Source organism: Bidens hawaiensis, unplaced genomic scaffold (assembly GCF_021521415.1).
Source record: "Bidens hawaiensis isolate Kalapana, Puna unplaced genomic scaffold, B.hawaiensis_p1.1 tig00006068_1, whole genome shotgun sequence".
Lineage (NCBI taxonomy): Eukaryota > Viridiplantae > Streptophyta > Magnoliopsida > Asterales > Asteraceae > Bidens > Bidens hawaiensis.
In genome coordinates, this window is record NW_027491401.1 from 1,072,693 (window position 1) to 1,083,334 (window position 10,642).

Genomic DNA, 10,642 nt, shown 5'->3' on the forward strand with positions numbered 1-10,642 from the left:
GTGTAGAAAACCAGCACCAACTCATGTTCCCTTTTATGAAGAAACATAATATGGTCCACCACACAAACTCTTTATGCATAACTTCCAAGCCCATCAACTATAAGACCGGCTCCAAGCCTTCAACTCTTCAAGATCACTTGTCAATTAACCAACCCTCATTAACAATACAAGTATAAAGAGTTAAGGTATATTTGGTTGGAGGTAATGGAATGAAGGAGGAATGGAATGGAAGAATGAATGAATTAGATCACAACCATTCCTTTGTTTTCTTTGTTTAACCTATAAGAATGAAATGAATTATTAACTTATTTTGTTGGTATCCAAAACAATATGGGGATGAAGTATAAATGATATAATACTTCAATCTCAAAATAATGTTTTTACCAAAATAAAAAACAAATTCAATAACGGTGGTGGTAGCTTTGGCGACAACAATGATGGTGGCAGTGGCGGTCAGGCGGCATGGGCAGTGGTGGTAATGATGGTAGCATTGGTGGTCAGGTGGTGATGAAGATGGTAGGATGACATTGACGGTGGTGGCGGTCAGGCCGAGGTGACAATGGTTGTGGTGATGGTAGCATTGGTAGTAAGGTGGTGGCGGTGATGTTGGCAGTGGCGGCAAAGGTGGTGGCAGAGGCAGTTGATAACGGTAAAGTGGTGGGGGTGGGAGTCAGGTGGCGGTTGTGGTTGTTGTCAGGTAGTGTTGTTAAGAAAGTAAGATGTAAAAGAAACGACATGAGAAAAAATAAGAATTGTAAAAATTAATGGTTTTAATGAAATGAAAAAATAAGGACGATGATAAATACTGATTTCATGGATTCCATGAAACAACCAAAAAAACTATTTTTTTTTCATTCTCTTACAATAAATCATTTAATTTTTCCTCTAATTCCGACATACCAAACAACCTTTTTTTATTATTTGGACTTAAAAGACATATTTCAATGATATTTAATATGTAAAAAAATTAATATAAAACAAAAGCTTATATATACAAATATAAAAGAAAAGAAAAATATATACATAATAATAATAATTACAAGAAGTGGGACATGACACGACCACAGTTTATGGTCCATATGTTGCCGTGGTTTGTCTTCGTGTCCTGTTTCACATTTTGATTCTGTACTAAAGTATATCCAATCTTTATTCTTTAATAATATTCGCATCCCATGAATCACCACTAAATCAATGGGCGCACGCCACAACACCACCACCTCTATATTAATATTATTATTATAAATACACACACATATATTAATAAAATCATTCATTCATCAAATATATTTCAAAAAATATAAGCTTCAAAATATGGCAACAATGGTGAACATATGGTTCAATGAGCTCACAAAGCTTCGCCAAACGATCCAAATGGAGAAATCGACTACGAAAAAGTCGAGTTTAGTTTTAAAATCCAGAGCAACTCGAATTCTGGAAGAAGAATCCAGAACCGGTTGCTCGAATTCGAAACCTGGTTCTACGTTGCCAGTGACTGGACTGGCAACGAAGAACCAGGTGTCGGAGGAGACGATATTTTGGCTTATGGATCGGTTTGCACCTTGTTAGGTACTTTGATTTATAGTGGTTGTTTGGTATGTGAAATATGTGTGTTGTTTATATTAAGTGGTTGGTTTTTTTATTTTGATGTAAAGAGTGTTTTGTAACAATATGTATATATTAATATTATGAAGTACTCGTAACTTCGATGTTGCATATTTGGTATTATGATTTGTTGTTATTAATGTGTTGAAAACAAGAACTATCGGTTGGTGAGGTAACACAAGTTTTGGTAATTTCCGGTCTATTAGGGCCGTCACGAGTAGGTGATAGATTTCCGGTCTATTAGGCCCGGCCCGTCACGAGTAGGTGATAGGTCGAGACCTATTTCAATATTTGGGCTAGCGGAACTCGTTAAAGTTGTAATGGATTTATAATTATAGGGTTGGTAATTTCCGGTATATTAGCCTGTCACGAGTATTAGGCCCGTCACGAGTAGGTGATAGATTTTCGGTTTATTAGGGCCGTCACGAGTAGGTGATAGGGCGAGACCTATTTGGGCTAGTGGAACCCGTTAAAGCTGTAATGGGTTTATAGGGTTGGTAATTTCCAGTATATTAGCATGTCACGAGTATTAGACCTGTCACGAGTAGGTGATAAATTTCCGGTCTATTAGACTCGTCACGAGTAGGTGATAGGGCGAGACCTATTTGGGCTAGTAGAACTCGTTAAAGCTGTAATGGATTTATAGGGTTGGTAATTTCCGGTTTATTTGGCCCGTCACGAGTAGGTGACAGGACGAGGACAATTTGGGCCAGTGGAACCTGTTAAAGTTGTAATGAGTTTACAGGGTTGCAAATTTGTAATTAAGGTCTATTTAAATTTGGTATTACTTGTACTTATTGACCAAATAGGTTATGGTGTTATAAGTATGATTTGTTGTTAATTTATTGAATAACGTCACAAATTGTATTCAGTTTATTCACCCAACCTTAAAATGTAATATACCCAAATAATCGGCTAAGGACAAGAACACGAGCCAAAGTGAATAATACGGATGACGGTCTTGAAATTAGCCGAGGCGGTATTAAATAGCCTATATGAGGAGCGGAGACGTCGGATCTTCCAAAAACAGCATTAAATAGCCTGTGTGAGGAGCGAAGACGTCGGATCTTCCAAAACCAGCATCGGCGTTTCCAACCCGGGAGATAAAACACAGTGATGCCAATGAGGAGCAACGATAGTTCGTATAATTCAGACGAAGTGATTCGTGGGGCTACTAGGACTTAGGTGTCTCTCTTGCACGGGGCATCTAGGCCAATTCGTAGAATTCAAATGAAGGGATTCGCTAACGTGATCAGAGTTAGAGATACCGATTCAACATAAAAAACAACAAAAGCTAGAGCAAATATATTTGGAAGAGGAATATGGGATTAAAGGTAGAAGTGAAAAAGCCGGTTTGGATTTAAATCGGTTTCACCCAAACCGGTTCCCAAACCGTCAATTTCAGGACCGGTTCCTCTTAAGATCTATCAAATCGGTTTTTACACCGAACCGGTTTGAGGAAATCGGTTTATAAACCGAACCGGAACGACATGACCATGCCGGCTTATCTTGCTTCTAAACTGGTTTATAAATCGAACCAGTTGAGTCATACCGGTTTTGACCTGTCTTTGACCAAACCGGTTTGGTTTGGGTTTAAAACCGGTTTTGTACACCTTTAATTAAAGGTAGCAACAAAGAAGCCCAAGTCCATAAGCCCAATAACTCAAGTTCAGTATGCATATAAAAGAAGCCCAAATAATAAGTAGAACTAGTACACAATAGTATATAATACATACATTTTTTTAACAAAAACATTAGTAAACCATATCAAATTACGAATCATTATTTCATGTCCGAGTGGTCCTTTATGATTGATCTTTTATGATTGATCTAACACCATCTAGACCAACAAGGTTAGGACTTTATAACACGTTTTTGAGCTTAAATCAACAATCATCCAAAGGGGGTTTGTTGAGCCCTGGTTACCAGAGTTTGTTGGATTTTTAACATTAACAACATTTGAGTAATTATAAGAATAATATGAGTTTTAACTACTTAGATGTAATTAGTAGATGTAGATGTTAATGTTGATCCCGACCAATAAGTTCCGCAAATGATCCACAGATTATAAACATTAAATTGGTGGACATTCGCCAATTTGGATGATGATTACCATCAGTAAAATTAAGTGTGTATGGTCGTCGATTGGTCCATTTGGTCACACCCGTTACTCAAGCGGGTCAACTCAAAATCGTACGCGTCGATTATCTAATCTATCTTGTAATTTATGAAAATAGGATTGTAATTTTGTATCCAAGACCAAAGTTTGATACATTCTTGCACGTCAGATTGTGAAATATATACAACAAAAATTATGTGAAGGGTCTGCAAGTTTAAATGCACAGAGTACGACATACAATGCATGAAATAAATTAAAACAATAAAAAGTGGAGATGCGGGGAATCTAACACCGTGCCTCTCGCATGCGAAGCGAGCGCTCTACCATATGGGCTACATCCCGGTTATCTTTCTGGTTTATATAAATTTAATATATTTGCATTTAGGATATATAGATATATGTAGTGAGTACTCTAACCTGATGGCAAATTATATAAACTTATGATATATATCATAATATCTTTCTTCAATTTTTCATCATTGTTTTAATATTACTATGTAAATAGTATATCTAATACTATATGTTTATGTACACATTTAAATATTATACATATAAATGGCGTAAGCTATCACACCGCATTGTTTTTTGGGAGACCGTTCTTTATCTTGCCGTTGTCGGGAGTTTGTTGTCGAGTGGGTCGACAAACAAGAGTATATGCGACCTTTAAGAAGTTATGATAGGAAACCAATTGAAACAAGTATTGAATCTTTAAGAAGTTTTTTTTATATTACATGCTTCTAGAATATCACACTTGGATCTCTTATGTTCTAACATACCTGAAAGACACAATTGGTATATAGACTAAACTTCTTCATGACATTATTAGTCATCAACATATGATGTGCTGATTATGTGTTGTTTAAGGTTAATTGTAGGGTGCCTTTCACTTTCATTGTATCAAACTTCATATATTTCTCGGTAGCTCAATGGTCATGTACTTAATTATCCTGATACTTAGCTTGGAACCGGAATTTTGGTGTTCAATGGAGTGAAATTTTCGAAGAAAAAATGAAAGTAAAATAAAAAAAATAGGAGAAGAGAGTGTATGTTTAGATTTAAAAATTGATAAGAAATGTTTTAGTTAACTTAATTTATAGCATTTTTTTTAAATCTTTACTTTTCATTTTTATTTTGTTAATGGTCATATGACCGTCAAGTGTTGACCAACGTATATACCGCACAAGTTCTTCGGCTACACTAACAAGAATTCCTTACCCGATTTCGCTATTTGAAGAAGGGTTGGCGGTTGTGTTGCCGACCAACTTGACTAAATCAAAGCCAAACCCGAGCTCCAACCCTAAAAAAACCTTTTAAGTTATACCGATAGTATAATTTTTATCTATAGGTTTATAAGTTAGGGGCTGTTTGTTTATATCTGAATGTGTTTGTTTACATCTGAATGGAACGATTTAGATATAAACATTTGATTCATTCAGACTTCAGACTGTTTGGTTCCAAACAGAAAAAACAGCTTAATGGTTAAAATTAGGTCTGAATTATTCAGACTTATTGTTGTTGCTGAATAGGATATAGGCTCATTCAGACGTGACTCGTTCATATATGAATGAACCAAATAACTCCTTAGTAAATTCTTAACACGTGTTACCAATAATATGGATGTATAGAAGACCAAATCACATGATACAGGTGGACTAAGGTTGAAAACTATTTAATTTATTTTAAAACATTTAACAAAAAAAAAAAAATGCCACATAGACAAGTTTGTAAGAGAGGGAACAATTATTAGGATTTATTACTATGTTTTAAAGATATAATTAAAAACATAAACTGACTAGTATCTTATGATCTTATCGTATCATCACCAAATAAAATATTGAACAGTAATACGTGGCATCATACGTTTATACATACGTATAAATTGCTTATCCGAAATGTCAAAAGGATTTGTCAAGAGTTGGTTGACATGTTCAAACAATCAAACTGAGATATTATTATATTCTGAATAATTTGATATTAATTAAATTACCATTTTTCTTCTTTTTATAACCTACCAATTAAGTTAATTTCAGCTTGACTATAGAAATAGTAATATTATAACTTAGGGGGTGTTTGGGTGAGCTTTTAAAACTGCCTTTTTGCTTATATGTTTTTCGAAAAGTAAAAACAACTTTTGAAAAGCTTGAATTTAAAGCTTTTTGAAAAGTTTTGTCAAACACATTTTGCTTTTAAACAACCAGAGAAGCAAATAAGCAAGTTTTGAAAGCACACCCAAACACCCCCTTATAAGATTCATTATAAATACTGAGTTTATTTTTCCATTAGAAAAGGCAGGCACTGTATATGTTATTCACTGTGAATACATGTATGAAGAGTTATTAATGTTAATTGAGTGTCTTATTCTCCCGATAGATTGATCAACAATAATATCTATAACTTCTCTCAATTAGACAATTCCAATATCTTCTTACAACTCTACAAGTCATGAAGTTAAAGATTGGTTGTGCTCTACATGTTATGAGTCTAATGACACGTCCAACCCTAATATCACAATTTCATGTAAACAGTGTAATACGGACCTACATGTATCATCTAATAATACACAGTCAATTAATGTACGGATAAAAATCCTGTCCCATCCTAATATCTTAATTTCATGTAAGCAATGCATCTTGTGGACCTACATATATCATCTACTAATACACGGTCAATTAATGTTTAGATAAAAATCATCTTGTGGCAAATATTCACTTGTGTGTTTCAAGGGGCACCTACTGAAATGATTAATGGACACATAATATACATCATATACATTATATGTAAAGTAAAGTAAATAAATAGATTATTTATAAGTCGGGCTGGCCTGTTAAGACATGTTAGCCTATCAACCCATATACACCATGAACCTATTTAGTCATTTACACATGAATTATTTTCATTTCTTATTATTTTTAGCAACGTTTTCATTTCTTATTCAAATCAGATTGAGTATCCATCGGGTAATTACCGGCCGTCTGGTATCGAGCTAAAGGCGTAACTTATTGTTTTTACCTTAGATTTTGATGTAAACACAACTTTTTAATGAATGTGACTTCAACCTCATAGTCGATTATAAAAGCTTGTCTAAAACTCAACCTAAAACTTATTGGGTAATTAGTAATTACCTGTCTGATATGTTTGTGTTCCATTTTGATGTAAAAACCACTCTCTAATAATAATGACTATTAAAGAGAATGCCCAAAATATAAAGATTATAAAAAAAATATATCGGGCATACCTGCGGGTTCTAGGTCTGTTATCGGGCATATTGTATACCGTGTATACGTAATATAAATCTGGTATATTAAATTCCATATATACTAAAATAAATTGGGTTGGTAGGAACTAGGAATATAATCGGATATATACATTGTATATATGTAGAAAAATAAAAAATAAAGAAAATCATGTCGGGTAGACTTGCATGTCAACAAATCTCATACCCGTCTCAAATTCATGAAAATTATCAAAAGTAATTGCATACCCGATTTCATTGTTATTCCTTTAAAAGAAATTTATTCTTTTTCATCTACTTTCTTATTAATAAGTATCAAAATTAGCCTCCTTGATCATACTTAAAAGTTAAGTTTCCTTTTTATGTTATGCACTTTTGTAGGCATGTGGTGTGAATACGGGTTAGAGACCGGTGTTTGCAATCATAATACATATGAGGCATAGCCAATATCTTTGGTAATAATGATGGTTTAACGGTACTAACGACATATGTAACACGAGGCATAGAGCTCAACCATGGCATTATATGTTTATAGTTCACACGATTTGTAATTTTGTATGTAATGCAAGACATGTATGAACGAGTGGGTAATCAAGGGCTTCGGGCAGGATATTGAAAGAGGACCTCGTGACACATATCCTCGTCAGTCGTTTTTACCAAATGAGGTTAATGTAAAGCACACTTATGCTAAAACAAACAAATTTCGTTGATTCTAAGAAACGGTCGTGTCTTTTTCCTTGATATTGAAATGCAACTTAATCGTCATGTTTTACTGCTTTAGACATTATTTCAATAATTAGTTTGACAAGTTAAGAAGGTTAATGCGACTTCATACGGACGCAAATATTTAAAAAATGTTATCAATGCAAAATTTCGTCAAATCCATGTAAAATTACACATGTGCCTATTAATTACTATATACATACATGCAAGACAAATGGTTGTTATATTCAAACACCACCCATTGGTGTGTTAACAACTCTATATGTCTCGTATAGATGCTATACGAGTCGTATAACCCTCACATGACTGACTAATGAACAGAGGGGAAACGATGACATTTTTTTCAGTTTATACGGGCCATATAGCCCATATACGAGTCGTATATGCTCCAAACACTTAACACTTTCCGACATAAAAATGACAAAATTTTGCACATATACAGCTCGTATAACCCTATACGAGCCGAATAGGCACTCCTAGTTTCTAAATAACCTATGGGGTGTGTAAACAACACATGCCAAGACTTATGGTTTTTCTAATTTACTAACATTCAAATTTTCATTAAATTCATGTAGAATAACAAATTTACCCTTACAAACTAAAAGAAAAAAGGCTACTGTATCATTGCAGTTTGATAAACCAAGTTTTAATCTCATTTTTTCTATATGTGTATAAAAATTAAATACATCATACACATCGTATATTAAATGTTTATAAATATATTACAATTTTTTTTTAATATATATTTCATAGAACACTCATCTCCATTTACATTTTAATAAAATAAAAAAAAAGACAATGTTCATATTTGTTCTTGTAGTTGCATAAACTGTGGTTGTTCGGATACTCTCCAAAGCTTCACAGAATTATCCAAACTACCACTATAAACCACCCATTCTTGGTCTCTCCGGCCACCATCTTCCTCCTCTTCACACCGCCCTTGAACCGCCAAACACTTCACCGGTCCGGTATGTCCATATAAAACCGACAAACACGTGTGCATCCCGCCCCCTTCCCTTCGCCACACGCAAATACTCTTATCCGCTGACCCACTCAGCAACAAACTACCGGCCGTAGCTAAACATAGCACGGCCAGTTTGTGCCCCCGCAAAACTCCACCGTGTGACAGCGTTTGCTTCCCCTTTTCCCAAAAGTTAACCAACCCATCAGAGGACCCAGCATACACTGTCACATCTGTGGCACTCACTGCCACAGATGTCACAGCACTGTCCTGGTCCAAAAGTGTGTAAACAAGCACATGTTTACACTTTTTCCCAACCAACTCCCTTCTCCACACTTTCATTGTCCCGTCAGCGGACCCAGTGAAAATTAAACTGTCAAACCCCACGACGACGCTGTTAACTGCGTCGTCGTGCGCGTTTATAGATTCCAAACATTTGGAATCTGACAGCCTCCAAACTTTAACTGTTTTATCCCATGATCCGGAATATAACAACCCTTGTTCTTCGTCTAAACTCATGCTACCAACCGCGTCGTAATGCTTGATCCATGGCACGTTTCGATGGCGTCTTACTTCAATGTAGTTATTCGGGTTCATCGAGCTTTTAATATAATCCTTAGTTGTTGGTAAACTACCCACTCTCTTATAAGGTTTCCTTTTATTATTATTATTATTAAACTTCCAAACCCTAATTTTACCGTCCTGGTGCCCGGTGAATACCCTGTCACCGGACACCACAATTGCCTTCACCAATCCGCTACTCGACTTAAACCCCGAAAATTCAACTAAATTCTTCCAAACTCGAATATTCTTCGAATCGGATCCAGTATACAACAAATCTCCAGAGCAAGCTAACGAATAAATATGTCCTTCTTCACGTACCAAAGACCCTATGAGTCCCATACTGTGAAAATTATCGGTACCAGTATCAGTATTATCATCAGCCTGAACCTGGGTCCATGGGGACTTGGTGTAGGGTGATGTCATTTGATTATTAAAAGGTGACATAAAGTAAACCGGAGACGAACTTGACGACGCGTCGGGGCTATAGGACGAAGCGTTACTTTGTCGATGATCAAAGCTATTTTCGTTATTGGACGCGATTAAAATGTTTGGTTCGGAGCCATGAAAGAGGACGGCGGGTTTTTGTCGCCGGAGTAGATTGGATTTGCCGGAATTTTCCCTAGTCATTTTGTAGAGATTGAATGAATAATACGTATGAATGAATCAATGTTGATGTTTGGAACAAAAGAATGAACGTGTGAGAAATATATTAAAAGTGAATGAGATGTTAAGGTTCATATTTATAACATGTTTGTGTGTATGTGAAAAGATGTGTGTTGGGTGAAAGTAGTTGTGCCATAGGTGGGATTATTAACACGTGTCCTGCTGTACATGATGTCATTATTTTCTCAAAGATTTTTTGTAAGTAAATATTAAATTAATAATAATTGTGGATTCTAAGTATACAAAATCGTATATTTTACTTGCGTTATACCTTTGTGTCTGTAGTATTATATTATTTTATGAAGACACCTGATAGGATAACATATATTGTTATTAAAATATTAAACAAGTTATATTTGTGTGATTTTCTTGTTGTTTATACATTAGATATTAGATATTATGATATAAACATTATTGGTATTAATTTATGAGTATACTATGATCTATACCACTTTATACTAATTTATGAGTATGATCTATACAATTTTAAATTAATTTATGAGTATGATCTATACAGTGTTATATTAATTTATGAGTATGATCTATACAATGTTATATTAATTTATGAGTATGATCCCTACACAGTCAAATACCCGTTAGGTTTCGCATATACCAGTTTAAAATGTTTCGCGTATATCCGAGTATCTGACGGGTTTAGGTTTTTTTTTCATCCTTATTTATAAGTGTGATTTATACAATTTTCTAAGGAAGCTACTATAAGCATTCATATAATTATTAGTTATACACTTATACACCTCAACGTGATTTTTTATGTCAA

General features: G+C 34.7%; 1 pseudogene; it reads right to left on the bottom strand.

Annotated features, from left to right (window-relative positions):
- Positions 1-8,469: 8,469 nt before the first annotated feature.
- On the bottom strand, positions 8,470-10,071 carry LOC143631397 (protein JINGUBANG pseudogene; annotated as a pseudogene).
- Between the last annotated feature and the right edge of the window lie 571 nt (positions 10,072-10,642).